This window comes from Cheilinus undulatus, linkage group 19 (assembly GCF_018320785.1).
Source record: "Cheilinus undulatus linkage group 19, ASM1832078v1, whole genome shotgun sequence".
Lineage (NCBI taxonomy): Eukaryota > Metazoa > Chordata > Actinopteri > Labriformes > Labridae > Cheilinus > Cheilinus undulatus.
This window is the reverse complement of record NC_054883.1, coordinates 7,808,837-7,822,623: the sequence shown is the minus strand read 5'-3', so window position 1 is coordinate 7,822,623 and position 13,787 is coordinate 7,808,837.

Below are 13,787 nucleotides of genomic sequence, written 5' to 3'. Positions count from 1 at the left end.
CTGTCATTATAGGTGTTATTGTCCTCTGGTGTGAATATTGATCTTTATATTTTCCTATAACAGCCTACTCAAACCAGAGGTGACTCCACACCTTCTACATGTTTTGCATTTACGCTTTTCAGAGAGAATTTCCCTACCACATATGAAAGCTTGAGGTGCAGTGACAGGCAGTGTAGGAGGATTTCAAAGGTAAAGGTAGAGCGGTTAATGTTGTTTTTCTGTGAGAAAGTTCCCTTCAGCCTCACATCCAAAGATTATTCTACACAGTCAGCTGCTTTACGGACTCAATGTCTGATGAAATGAGCTCTGATTCACTGAGCTGATCGATGTGAGTGAACCACTTGATGATTTAACCCTTTAAACCCAACTGGAGGTGTAACTGACTGTGGTGTAAAACCCGCAGGTTACTCATTGGGTGTGAAATTCAAGGAAATAACACTGATGATGAATGAAAACCTCAGTACCACTTTTATTTTGAATAATGATGAGCTGCAACAAAGCCCCAGTGAAATAAGATACGTTTAACTGTCACTTTATTAGTGTAGTTTCAGTTTAATTCAGGGCTTATGCAGTATTTTGGAAAGCAAACATTTATTTAGCTTGTAGACTCAGCAGCTATTTGAGGGAATTCTATTAGTTTGAACAGTTTTTGTATCTTTTAACCACATATTTAAAGGAATGAGAGTATAGGTCGGTCAAAAAACAATAACTTTTCAATCTTTGATCCCCAAATAATGGTTTCAGTCTCTTCTATAACTCCATTTCCAAAAAAGTTGGGGCACTGTGCGAAATCTAAATAAAAACAGAATGCAAAGATGTCTCAAATCTCAAAAAACTCATATTTTATTCACATTAGAGCCTAAACAACCTATTAGAGGTTGAAACTGAGACATTTTACCATTTTGTGAAAAAATAATTTGCTCATTTTTAATTTTATGTCTGCGACACATCTCAAAAAAGCAGGGACAGGGCCATGTTTAGCATTGTGTAGCATCCCCTCTTCTTTCAACGACAATCAGTAAACGTCTGGGAAGTGAGGAGACCAGTTGCTGGAGTTTAGTGAGAGGAATGTTGTCCCATTCTTGTCGGATGTAGGATTCAAGCTGCTCAACAGTCCTTCTTTGCTAGATTTTTCCAGCTGTTGTGCCAAATGTTTTTTATTGGAGAAAAGTCTGAACTGCAGGTCGGCCAGTTCATGACCTGGACCCTTCTACTGTGAAGCCATGCTGTTGTGATGGATGTGGTATGTGTTTTAGCATTGTCTTGCTGAAATATGCAAGGCCTTCACTGAAAAAAAATTGTCTGTATGGGAGCATTATGTTGCTCTGAAACCTCTATCAACTTTTCAGCATTGATAGAGCTTTTCCAGATGTGCTGCCCATGCCATAGGCACTAATGCAACCCCAGCCCTTCATAGATGGAGGTTTATGAACTGTGCGCTGATAGCAAGCTCTTTCCTCTTTAGTCCACATGAAATGGCATCTTTTTGTTTCAGATTTTGACTTACCTGACCACAGAACAGTTTTTCCTGATCCAGAGATCACGGCAGTGCTTCAGCTATACTACAGCCACATCCCAGTTAAATGCTACTCTGGCAGAAGCCAATGCATACTGTCTTACAGAACAACTAAATCCCACCTGTGGCTACCACCTCATTCTCCCAAATGAGGATTATTGATCAGGTATGTTCTCAGATCTGGCACAAAAGTTTCAGATTGGAGCTGTACAAGATGGATTTTCCTGATGACAGAAATAGAATCTGGTAAAAACCATCAGCTTTGCAAGATTAAAAGAAATCAGCCAGGCCAATGATCTGACCCTCAGACCCCTAATTTTACTAACCTCTATAGGTGCTTGGAACAAGGGCTCTGAAATTGAAGTTCTGGGTGCTTCCAGCACAGTTAAAGGGTCTGTAATCATTGTTTGCAGCCGTAACATAATAGAAACTAGAGGCTTAGAGCTAACCATGAACTTTTTAATTGACCCCTCTTCTTTACAATCACAGCACAGACTCCCTATGTAAGCTAGCATTAAGTGCATAAGGTAAATGTAATAAACCACCTGCTGGAGTCACCCCTAAAGAACTCTGCTTATTCTGATCTGATAAGCTGACTAATGTGACAGTGATGCTGTAAATATCTAAAGGCAAATGTCTGGGTGAAAAAAACAGCACCTCCTAAAAAATAGATTTGAATTCAAAGAACTAAAGCTGTTTCAGTCCAGCCCACTCAGGGATTTTTACAGCTTGATGTGGTGTTACGGGTCGTTTGTTTTGTTGTCTTTGAGTCATTGAAATGAATTACTGCCTTTACTCGGGCTTTTTTTTATGTTCCACTGTTAAATTTACTGCGAAGTTTTCAATTTCAGCCACTTCATAGTGGAACAAAGGGGGAAATAATATGCAAATACATTTTCAGACAAAAAAAGAAACAAAAGTAGCAGTCATTCTCTATTCACTGACTCTTTTATGAAATAAAAGCATTTCAAGATATTTAACACTCAACCAATCTAATCAGATAAACCAACTGTTGTGTGAATCTTTTTACTGAAAATGTGAACACAGATGAGTGTTGATAGTCTGAATGTCACAGCCGTGCATAATGAAAAGGAGCTGCTCATTTTAAGAGCTCAAAGTTTTTCTGGTTCACTTGCATTATGACAGAATTAAGCGGACATGCAGTCATTTCTGTACTTGAACATGCCGTGTTGTTTCTCTGTTTTGCAGGGTGGGAGATGTTGCAGACCATCATGCAGCTTTCGCATCGCAGAGGAGTGAGGAGAGCGATGTGAATGGGAAGGATACGAAGGTGGAAGCAGTCGATTTGGTTTCACTGAGCCTCACATACTGCATGGTTTTAATACTCTCCACTTCCCCCTTTCTGAGAGAGGACACTCAAGACACCCTGAATAGGCCCCTGTGGTGATCTGTGCTGTCGGGAAGTACCCAGTGTTACAACTGTCACGCTTCTCTGCTTAAAGGGACAGTGATCACTTTCACATTCAGTGTGTGTGACAGAGGGGCCTTTCTGAATGAATCATCCCACAACCACAGCCAAATGTGAAAAAATAAGATGCAAAGTCATCCTTCTTCTAGTTGAGATACACTAGTACATTAAAATCTGTTTAAACAAGTAGCATTTCTTTGGCATGCACTGGAGTTTGGGCTCTGAGGTCAGTTTCACAGTAGGGACTCAGGCTTGAATCTAAGTGTTCCTGACCTCAAAGTCTAGTTCACTTGATCAGTGTGAACACAAGTGTAGTGATGACTGTTTCACATATACATGTATTTCACAACCCTCTGGTTAACAGTCCATCCAGGGTTATAAGGAGGGGTAGAATGTTTCAACAAACTCCGCAGTCTGATTGGATGAACGCACAGTCCATCATGTTCATTACAAGCCAATCAGAGCAACAAAACACGGGAAGTGGTAGGCCCGTCCGCCCTGGGGAGTAGAGTATATGACACTCAGCATGATACCGTGTTGGTCAGCATGAAGTCATTGTCACAGTTTGCTATCCGTGGAGCCAGCTGGAAAATCAAATGTAAAGTATGTAATAATCCCAATCTACTTAAATTCAAATTACTAATTTCATCTGTTTTCAAATGCTGTAAGTTATCAGTCTATTCACTGTAACTTTAATTTTATGTGGTAAAATGCTTCACCTCACTTTGCACTAGTCAACTACCTTAAAATACATCCTGTATACTTTATACTTCTCATCATGTCTAGTCAGTGTTTTTGCACCCTTTGCACTTCTTACAACCATACTAACAATGTACATGGACTTCTTTTTACTGCAAACAATACCAACAAAATCTTTTACATTACTTAACTTTCTAAACTTTGAAAATATCTTTGCATTTAATGTTTTATTCCTGTACTTTCAGAGCAAAGCTTACCAGAGTAAAATTGCTTGTCGTTTATGCATACTTGGCCAATAAAGCTGATTCTGATTTTGGTTCACAAAGCATGCTGGGATCACTTGCAGCACCTATCAGTAAGAGCACTTTAAAAAGGAACCCTGCATGATCAAACAAGTTATCTTGTTGGATAGATATTTATATCTCTCATATGTGTATTGAACTAAAAAACTCACTAGATATCTGCATTTTGAGTAATTTGAGTTTATAAACAAAATGCAGAATTCTAGTGAGTTTTTTAGTTTAATATACATATGAGAGATACAAAAATCTATCCAACAAGATGAATTTGTGTGATCATGCAGGGTTCCTTTTAATAGATTTCATCCATCATTACAAAGCAGTCAGATTGGCAAACTAGCAGGTGAGATGGGGAGGGGGGAGCAATTGTGCTCGGGCAAAGTGTGATAGCGCCTAATCATGCCTAATGGGAAAGCTGCATAAAACCCTGTGGGTTTTACCCTGACAACCAATAGCACTGACAATTATACTGTCATCCACTACCTACAGCTTTCCATAAAGGGAATAGAAGTGATCAAGTGAGTCAGGACACAATCTTTGAAGTCCAGAAGTCCTTCCTAAACAAAAAGAACATATAAATTAATGAGTTTAAAGGTTTCTTTATTTCTTTACAGTCATGCTTGTTGAAAAATAGAGAAGTGAACTGAAACCTGAGCATGCTGACAGCTAAAGTCATGAGACTTCTTTTAGCAGGAATATGTTTAGACTTCACAGTACAACACTGTGTGACCATGATGAGTTAGAAAAACTCATTTGTTTTGCAGATGTTTCCTTAAGGCACGCTTTTTACTTGAATTTATGTTCACATGGGTGTATTTACTAGCACTTTATACTGTTTTGTGAAACTGAACACTTTATGTGAATAAATGTTTCACTCTTGGAGATTCTCATGCCTGGTTTTTCCCTTCAGAGTAAAATAAGGTGAAGCTCACACCTTAAGGTGAGGCTGGTGCTTGGTGTTCTGCATCGCTGCATCCTGTTTACAGCTGCAGAGAGTGACAGCATATCATGTGAACTCCCACACCTCTCACAGGGGTCATTTAGGAACACGACACACCGTTTCTGCACTTGTTATGACATCCTGACCACAACACAGAGGTAGTGCTTTATGAATGAGCTGGTGTCCCTCACAATTCCCATCCGTTTGTTTCTGAAAACACCTGTACTACAGACAGAGGGACACAAAATGGAATTAAAACCTAAAAAGTGTCTGATGAAATAAGTCAAATTAAAGTAAACCAGATTAAGAATTAACAGGCTCCAGATAAAATGGATACAAATGAAATGCATCGACTTTTAGTAAGCACAAATTTAGACCCAATTAGTTTTTCCCTAGGATGTCCAAGGCTATTTTGGGTTGCACCAAATATGCAAGAGTAGTCAAACACAGTCCGTTTATACTTAGCTGGATGGTGGTAGGCAAATGTTGACAGATTTAAAGAAAACATACCAGAAAGCAAAAAAAAAAAAAAAAAGAAAAAGAGGCATCTGATTTTTCCTGCAAATATCTGTAGACAACTACAGGGGAGTGGCTGCATTTTTTTTATCCTATCATCTGACAATAATTTATCCTCTGGTAGCAACAGTGACATTTCCCAGACTTTCAGCTGGTTGGTTAACCAATAAAGGACTCCCAGGATTAAGACTTTCTTTTTTACTGCTGCTCTGATTTTTATAGCATCTTTAGATGTAAGAGAGAGTTCAGAGACAAGGCCAAATAGCAGATCATTAACTTCACTTAACTTGATCATTAAATGCAGATGTTTATTCATAGTCATGTAGAGGTAAACTGCCCTCATATGATAGCCAGTGATTTATAGAACTGCATTACAGGTGATATAATGACCCTCTGTTGCTTTCCTGGACTTTTGCCCTGCTGGTAACTAAAGACGGCTCTTTGTTTTTTGAAATTTGCAGAGAGAAATTTTTAAAACCAGATCTGTCTCCATTCTCTGATCTTGCCCATCCTCTCTACTTGGAAGTACATGCAAACAGGATTTGTAATTGGTTCTGTATTCCAGCACATAACCCACCAGCAGCAAGCGCTGCTGAAAAAATAATGCCAATAGTGAAGTGAGAAAAAAAACTGCAGTTCCTGGAGTGGCCACTTGAGGCTGGCTCCAAAAGTGAGTCAATACTAATAGGAGCCAGTAGGAAAAGCCCATTTTTACAGCAGAGATAAACATGTCTACAGCAAGAAATAAACACATTTTTTGTCTCTACTGCTCATTTCTTCTTTTAGTCCACACTGCAAGTTTTTACTACCCATTAGTTTTTATCATATTATTGTTAAGAGTTGAGGTTTAAGGCCAGGCGTTGCCTATAAATAGATTGAATGAAAGTTAGGTGAAGAAGGTATTTACAAAAGGCAACCATCTCTGTTCAGCTTGACCAATAGGTGGCTTCACTAAGGTCATGTCCATGTTTTATACAGTCTGTGTTACCCACCATTAAATAAACCTTTATGTTTTTACAGATCATATTAATTTGTGTTCTAGCAGCTACGTTGCCTGTGAATGGTTTTATGTTACCTGAGCCACAATCTGTCACCTGACTCTATGCCTGAATATTCACAGTACTGTCTCATTCTAAGGTATGCTAATGATCTCTCCTTACTTTGTAGCTGAGTGGTACACTGTGGGTTTATGGTAGCTATGCTAAAGTTCTCTGGGCACTATTTGGATATCAACCATGTGAGGGATTGCTAACCTATCCTTATGCTCATGGTCTCTCCTTGGTCTTTAGAGTTTATATACAGTTTTATATGCTCGTGATTAATCTGGAAATCTTAATGTGTTAAAAATATAATATGCAGTTTAATCATATGACTAAGTTTGACCACAACTTCCTCCCGTAGTCCTCCTGGGCGGATGTTTACGTGTCGGGGTGAAAAGGTTAAAGGTGGGTCAAATGCAGCCAGAAGTGATGAGTGAGGAGACAGACCCAGGTCTGCTTCACAGCAAATTTCGATTTAAAAAGCTGCCTAATGGAGGTCTGGATGAAACAAAAGTTGCGTGTACATACTGCGGTGATGAATTGTCTTTACACCGAAGTACAACAAGTCTGAAGTACCACCTCCAGGCAAAACGTAACATGCTAAAGTTAGCGAAGATGCTAACAACAACACGGGTAAGCCATGATAGCTAACGTTAGCAAAGATGCTTACAATGACACAGGATCAAGCAATAACGTCAAGCTACACCTGCGCACTCGATTTGTCCCCAAAAACAGCAACATCTAAGCTAACTAATGCAATCGCTAATGGGTCACCAGAGACTGCAGACCATGGACATCGTTGACGACAAGGGGCTTCAAGACGTCATCCAGATGACCCGTACCACAGAACACCGATGAGAACTACTGTCACAAGAATCCATGAGCTGTATGACAGCTAAAAAGGCAACTAAAGTGGAGCAGCTATCCATTAAAGAGTGTCTTTATGGTAAACTAATCTGAAGTTCATCTCCTTTTAGCTGGATATTATTGTATTGTCTTATGCTATGTGTATGCTATCCTGGTCTTAGCTGAATATTTGTTGTTCTGTCTTTAAGCTAAGCTAAAATACTCCACCAACTATTTCAATATTCACCGTATTTTGTCTTTGCTAAGCTAAGCTAATGCTCATGCGGCTCTATAATCAGATACTTACTCTACCCGAGGATAAGCTAAGCTAAAGTTCTCCCGGTTTTAGCTGGAAATTAACTGTACCGCCTTATGCTAACGGTCACTCCTTGCGATGTGGTTGGATTTCTCTTGTACTGTTTCTCAATGGAAAGCTATGCTTGAATTCCCTCTGTCTTAGCTGGCTGTTGACTGTACTGCCTTATGCTTATGTATGCGATTGGTCTCATGGCTCCAAGTTAAGCTTTCATGGTTCTTTAATTGCATGTTTTCTGTACTTAATGATACACAAAGCTAAAGTTCTCCAGGTTCTACCTGGGTATCAACTGTACACCTTATGATAATGTATGCTAATAGTCTATCCAGGCTCTAAAGCTGAATATTCACTGTACTGTTTTTTGGTACGCTTACATGCTCCATTTGGAATTTAAGCAAATTTGCTTTTTGCTAAGCTAAGCTAATGTTTATACTCTAAAATATGATATTTATCATGTATTTCAATGCTAAGCTAAGCTAGACTAACAATGTTCATGCTCTTAAGTTTGATTTTTATCTGATATTTTTTAGCTTAACTAATGATGTCCTGGCTCTATAATTAGATATTTACCATAACGTATTAATGCTAAGCTATGCAAACATATTTATGGCTCAAATTGTTTTTTATAGATCATATGAGAGCCATATTTATCTTTCATCCACCACTTGTCAAGAAAGCTTGTAGAAGCATACCTGAAAATGTCAGCCTGTTCACACTGTATTTCAGCTGCTAAGGCATGTGGAGAGGAGTCTTGCTCAAGGGCAGCTGGGTAATCATTTGGCTGTGTGGAGCTTCCAGGTGTGTAGGTTCATTTCTTGGACTTCACACATTCCTCACACTTGCCGTCAGCTGAGAGATGAATCGTGCTCACCAGACTGTAAATCCTTCTCCCACGTCACTTTTACAAACATCTTTCATAACTTACATTCAAGCGTCTCTGGGTCACCTTTAACACTCATTTCTCTGAGCAGCTCTGGTTGCTCAAACACAAAGTGATCACATCCGAAAACTGCACCAAGTGTTGCTCTCTAATTCACCCTCTTTCATGTGAATAAAGAAAGGAGGTTAAATAAACACACACCTCAATAAAGCAAAGCTCTTGTCAACTCCCACTCCCTGATTCAGAGCTTCAGGAATGTGCTGTCGTGCTTCACGTCCCACACAGAATCGCTGCAGTCCTTCAGGTAATGAATGAAGCGGGGATACCCACCCAGCAACCACGAAACACAGAAACCTGCAGCTCTCACTCCCCCACAGATCGGTGCAGGATGAATGAGTTTCCCACCAGCGTGGAGTCTTGACAAACGGGACAGTTTAAGACTAACAGGGCGGTTTACACTCATCATTCATCTGAGTAAAACAGAGAACATTGCAGGGTTTTTTAATGACCCATTGAGAAATAATGAAGTATTTAGTGTGTGCACTTGCTTCATAAAAACGACTCACCCTGTCTTTATCATCTGTTTTTATGTCATATTGCAGAAAGGGCTTATACAAAGAAAATAATAAAAGGCAAGATATAAAACAACACTGCAAGTCAAGGAAGATTAATTAAACACAATAACCAAGTAAACCCTAAAACTGCAGGACAAACACTTGAAATGAGTCAAAAACTCATATATAAGGAAGCTCTGATGGCGCGTTTCAACCAAGCTGTCTGGTTTGATCTGTTACAGTTTGGCAAGGTTTGCTACTGCAGACGCTGGTCTTAGTTCCCACAGGTAACGCCCATCTGGGAATGAGTGCTGGGAATTTCATCTCTTTGAAGAGATTCTTTCTGGTTGGATCATTTGGCTCGTCTCAGTAATGAGGCCAACCCCACACAGCTCTTCATTTGGTACCATTTCGGCTTTTTATGTCTATTGAACGTCAAATAAACGAAAAGGGAAACCAGCTCTCAAAACGAGAGTTAGTTTCTGTCATTCACAAAAAAGAGCCATTGTCTAAATCATTTAAATTCTACCAGTTCTGCCCAAGGTTTGTTTGCAAAAGTAACATACCATGCCTAAGAAAAAATGAGGGAAAAAGCTTTTAAGGTTCCCAAAATGGTATGGATCAACTATTTTGGTACTTTCTGCAACTTTTAACAGCAGAAATACGAATAGATGAGATACCAATAGTATATTTGTTAAATTTTATGGACTTTGGATTTTTTGGGGATTTCAGTAGAAAGTGAAATAAAAATTTCATTTCCAAAAAATTAGAATTTTCTGGCTATAATTTGTGTTTTCAGGCTTTAAGAGGTTAAGTTGAGGGTGCCAACAATTTTGTCCGACCCATTTTTTTGAGTTTTGTGTAAAATTATGTCAATTTTGTCTTTTTTCTTCTGTTTGTGTGTGTGTGTGTGTGTGTGTGTGTGTGTGTTGTTCCAATACACATAACAGAAATAAACATGTGTATACCAAAAACATCTGTAAATTCAACAATTTCTGGGAGAAATGGTGTATTTTCTGGAAAAATTCCATGGATGCCAATACTTTCGTCCACGACTGTATGTTGGAATAAAGCTGCAGTAAACATGTGAAAACACTGGGATGTACATGTGACTGAATTCTGGATTTAGACTTAGAAAGTTTTTCACCTCCTTCCTGCCTGGGTTTAATGTGGGCGGGGCCAATATGTGGGCTCATGATGTAAGTGGGGAATGGCCCCGCCCCTCTAACACTACAATATAAAATCACAAAGCAGTTCAACTCAGTACAGTCCTTTTTTTAGCTGATGTCACTGCCTTTATTGAAAGTTAACAGTCAGTTAAATGCTGTTTTTTTTCTTCATTGTGAGGTAAATTTGCCAAATCTATCAGCCGCAGTGGTCTATGGATCATTTAAAACATCATAACAGAGATTTGAGCCAGAAACTGACTTTTTCTCTTCTCTGGTACAGCACCAGGCAGCTGTGCTCGGATCATAAGGTCTACGTTCAGATTGTAACAATTTTTAAATCTGAGAGGATCATAATCCTCCTGAGTGGGCGGGGCTTCAGCTCATTCAACAGACACGCCCACACCATCCTGGAGCAGATTTTACTGCCTCATTTTTCATGATTTTGAAGCTTAATTTTATAAACTTGGAGATGTTGTAGTTGACTGAAATTTGATTTTGGGGTTCATAACACAGTGACCTGTCATACAATAAACCTAAATACAGATTAATTTTCACTTTAAGGTCTTTAACACATGGACTGTGGAACCAGTAGGGCTGGTAGGGCCCAGGCCTGACCAAAAATGGACCAAAAAAGCAAAAAATAAGGAAAGAAAAAAAATGACCAGGGAAAAACACCAGGTAAATAAATGATGAAGGCCTGCTACATTGTGTCATGATAAATAATTTGATGTGTGCTCACATTCACAAGGACATTTTGGCACCAGTGGATGTTATGGAGATCGCCAGAGACTTCACTCAGCTTAACAACGGAAATCTGCAACACTGTAATGACAGTAGGTCCACTGGCTGCTTGTTTAGGGTTGTGTTTGTTTTTGCTCGTGTTTGTGTGCACGCAAGGTGCGTTTATGGACTCATAGCATGGGGGTGGGCCCCACCAAATTTAGAAGTGCTCCGCGGTCCATGCTTTAACATGTTAAATAGAACTGGCAGGCAAAAATAATGTTTTTGTCCTCAGACACTAAACATCTTGAATTTTAAGAGCATTAAAAAATAGCATGACAAAGTTACTTGTTAACTTTAGTTTTCATGATACAGATGCTCTGCTGAAATAAAAAGCATGGCCTCTTTGGGCTTCCATAGAATTATCTTTGACTAGTAAAGCTAACAGTTTAGACAGAGAAATCTCCTTCCTCAGGTCTGATCAAACTTCTATTTTAGCCACAAAACTTATGACTTCAACTCCAATCTTAAATTTCTGCCTCTTTAGTCAAAACTATGGAAAAAAACATTGATTATATTCAAATGAAGTTTAAGATTCAAGAATAAAGAAGACAGAAAGTAGCCTTTTTGTTGTGTAACACAGTGAAGTTTATCATGTGGAGTGATCTCATGCACTCTAAATGTGCCGAGGTTCTTTACAGCCCTGTAAAACTGTTTAAGTGTGGGTTTAACTGAGGCCGTCATGTCGTCCTCTGTTTTTACACAGCAGGTACAAGGTGAGGGGAAAGATGAGCACGGTGAGGGTGGGAGCAGAGAGAAACACAAGGTTTCGCATTCATAAGAAAGTTACACTTCAGGCTAAACTCAAGGGACAACACCCAGCCTGGGACATGTGCAGCTCTGAAAACAGTAAAACCTTAATGAGTCTGGAGCATGTGTGAAAGCAGCTCATACTGGAGAACTAGATCCTCCCTGGGTTTGACCAGGATCCTAAATGGAAATCAGACGGCTTGTTTCAGGTAAACTCCAGTCATTCTAGTTCATACTCTGATGGTAGAAATGATCACGGGTCATCTTCGTTTGCAGTTAGAGATGATTTGACTTTAGAGGGCAGCATCTCTGGGTCACATACAGTCAGCCAAAGACCCTTCTTCTCTTTTCACAGAGCTGATCTGATTGGATGAAGATTGATTGGTTTGACAGCCATCATAGCAGGTTCATCTCAATCATCATCATCATCATGAAGAGCATTTCAGATAAGAAAACAAAAACGTCCCGACTGAGTGACCTCGTCATCAGTGGTCCGGCCTCAGTTCAAGCCCTCCTCTTTTGATGTGTCTGCTCTGTTTGTTCACCAGCGCCAGCGGTCTGCTCGCCTCCATTCAACAATCTGAAACTCGCTAAATCCCTCACTCTCCGGCAGCCGCAGCATTGTTTGCGTTTTTACACCAGGAGGTGAGAAACATGCGGTCTCATTCTCACCTCCTGAGCCTCAAACCTGCAGCAGAGCCCACTCTGCAGAAAGCAGGTGAGAGTTCTCACCTGCTCTCAAATCCAGCGCACTGATTGGCTCTTTGGTCACAGAGAAAAGCATCTGCTCCCCTGCTCAGCTGGAACAGAACAAATTAAAAACAGAGGATGTTGAACTTTTATCACATACACCTAAGGTAAAGAAAAATAAAACAAATAATCTTTCATAAAAAAATGTTGAAAATTTAGAGTGATATTTTTAAACTTTAACCAAAATGATGTTTAACTTTCAAAAAAAAAATCAAAGATTTAAAAATAAAAAACACTTTATCAGGATTTCTCAACTTTTTTTCAAAATGTCCATTGTTTGTTTCCTTAGTTCAAATACATTTAGAAATATATAATGTAGTGTAATGTATAAGAATTTTGTCAATAATTTAAAAAAACTCAGTCAAAAAAAATCTTCTATAAAAACATGTCAAACTTTGTCAAAAAATGCAGACACTTGTTTCTGGAAAAGGGGTTAAACTTGTGCTTAATTTTTTACTCTTACCAATGGTATCCATACTTTGTATCAAAAAAATTTAACAACACATCAACAATCAAGATTTCTAAAACTTTTATTCTTAAAGTTCTTGTGATTGTTGGTTAAAATTTCCAAAAACATTTAGCAAATATCTTTATAAAAACTGCTGAAATAGGCCCACAGATCTAAACACTTATTTTGAAAATAACTTTGTTTTAACCTAGTTTAAAAAAAACTTTAATAAGTTTATGAAAAGTTTGACGAAAATTTCAGAAGATTTTGTTAAAAAAAAAAACTTTATGAATGATCACCAACATTTCTTAAATCACTTAAATGGTTTGTAATTTTTTAATGCTCTTAACAATCATTTTCATACTTTTGTAAAAAAGAAATCCTCAAAAATTATTAACCCTGTACAAAATTATCAAACTTTTTTCAATACTTCTGAAATCTTTAACAGATTTTTTTTGCAACATTTTCAGAAGATTTCAGAAAAAAAATTCATACTACAAAAAAAAAAAAACCTTGTTTGTGAACAAAATTTTGTCAAAACCATTTTCAAAAATTGTTGAATTTAAAATCAAATGAGCACATTTATGAAAAATATTTTAAATTTTAGTCTGAGGAGTTTAAGTGTGAAAGATTTCAGTCAAAAATTTCAGAAACATTGGTCAAAAACTTAATTTCTATATGTTTTTGTCAACATTTCTGAAAGCATTGATTCAGGAAAAAGAGGTTGGAATTTTTTCTGCATATTTAAGGAAAATTTCAGCCAAAAAGTCAAATCAAATGGATAAAATAAAACTCCTGTGCAAAACATTCTAAAATTTTGGTTGTGAATAAAAATCAAAACCCTTATTTAGAATT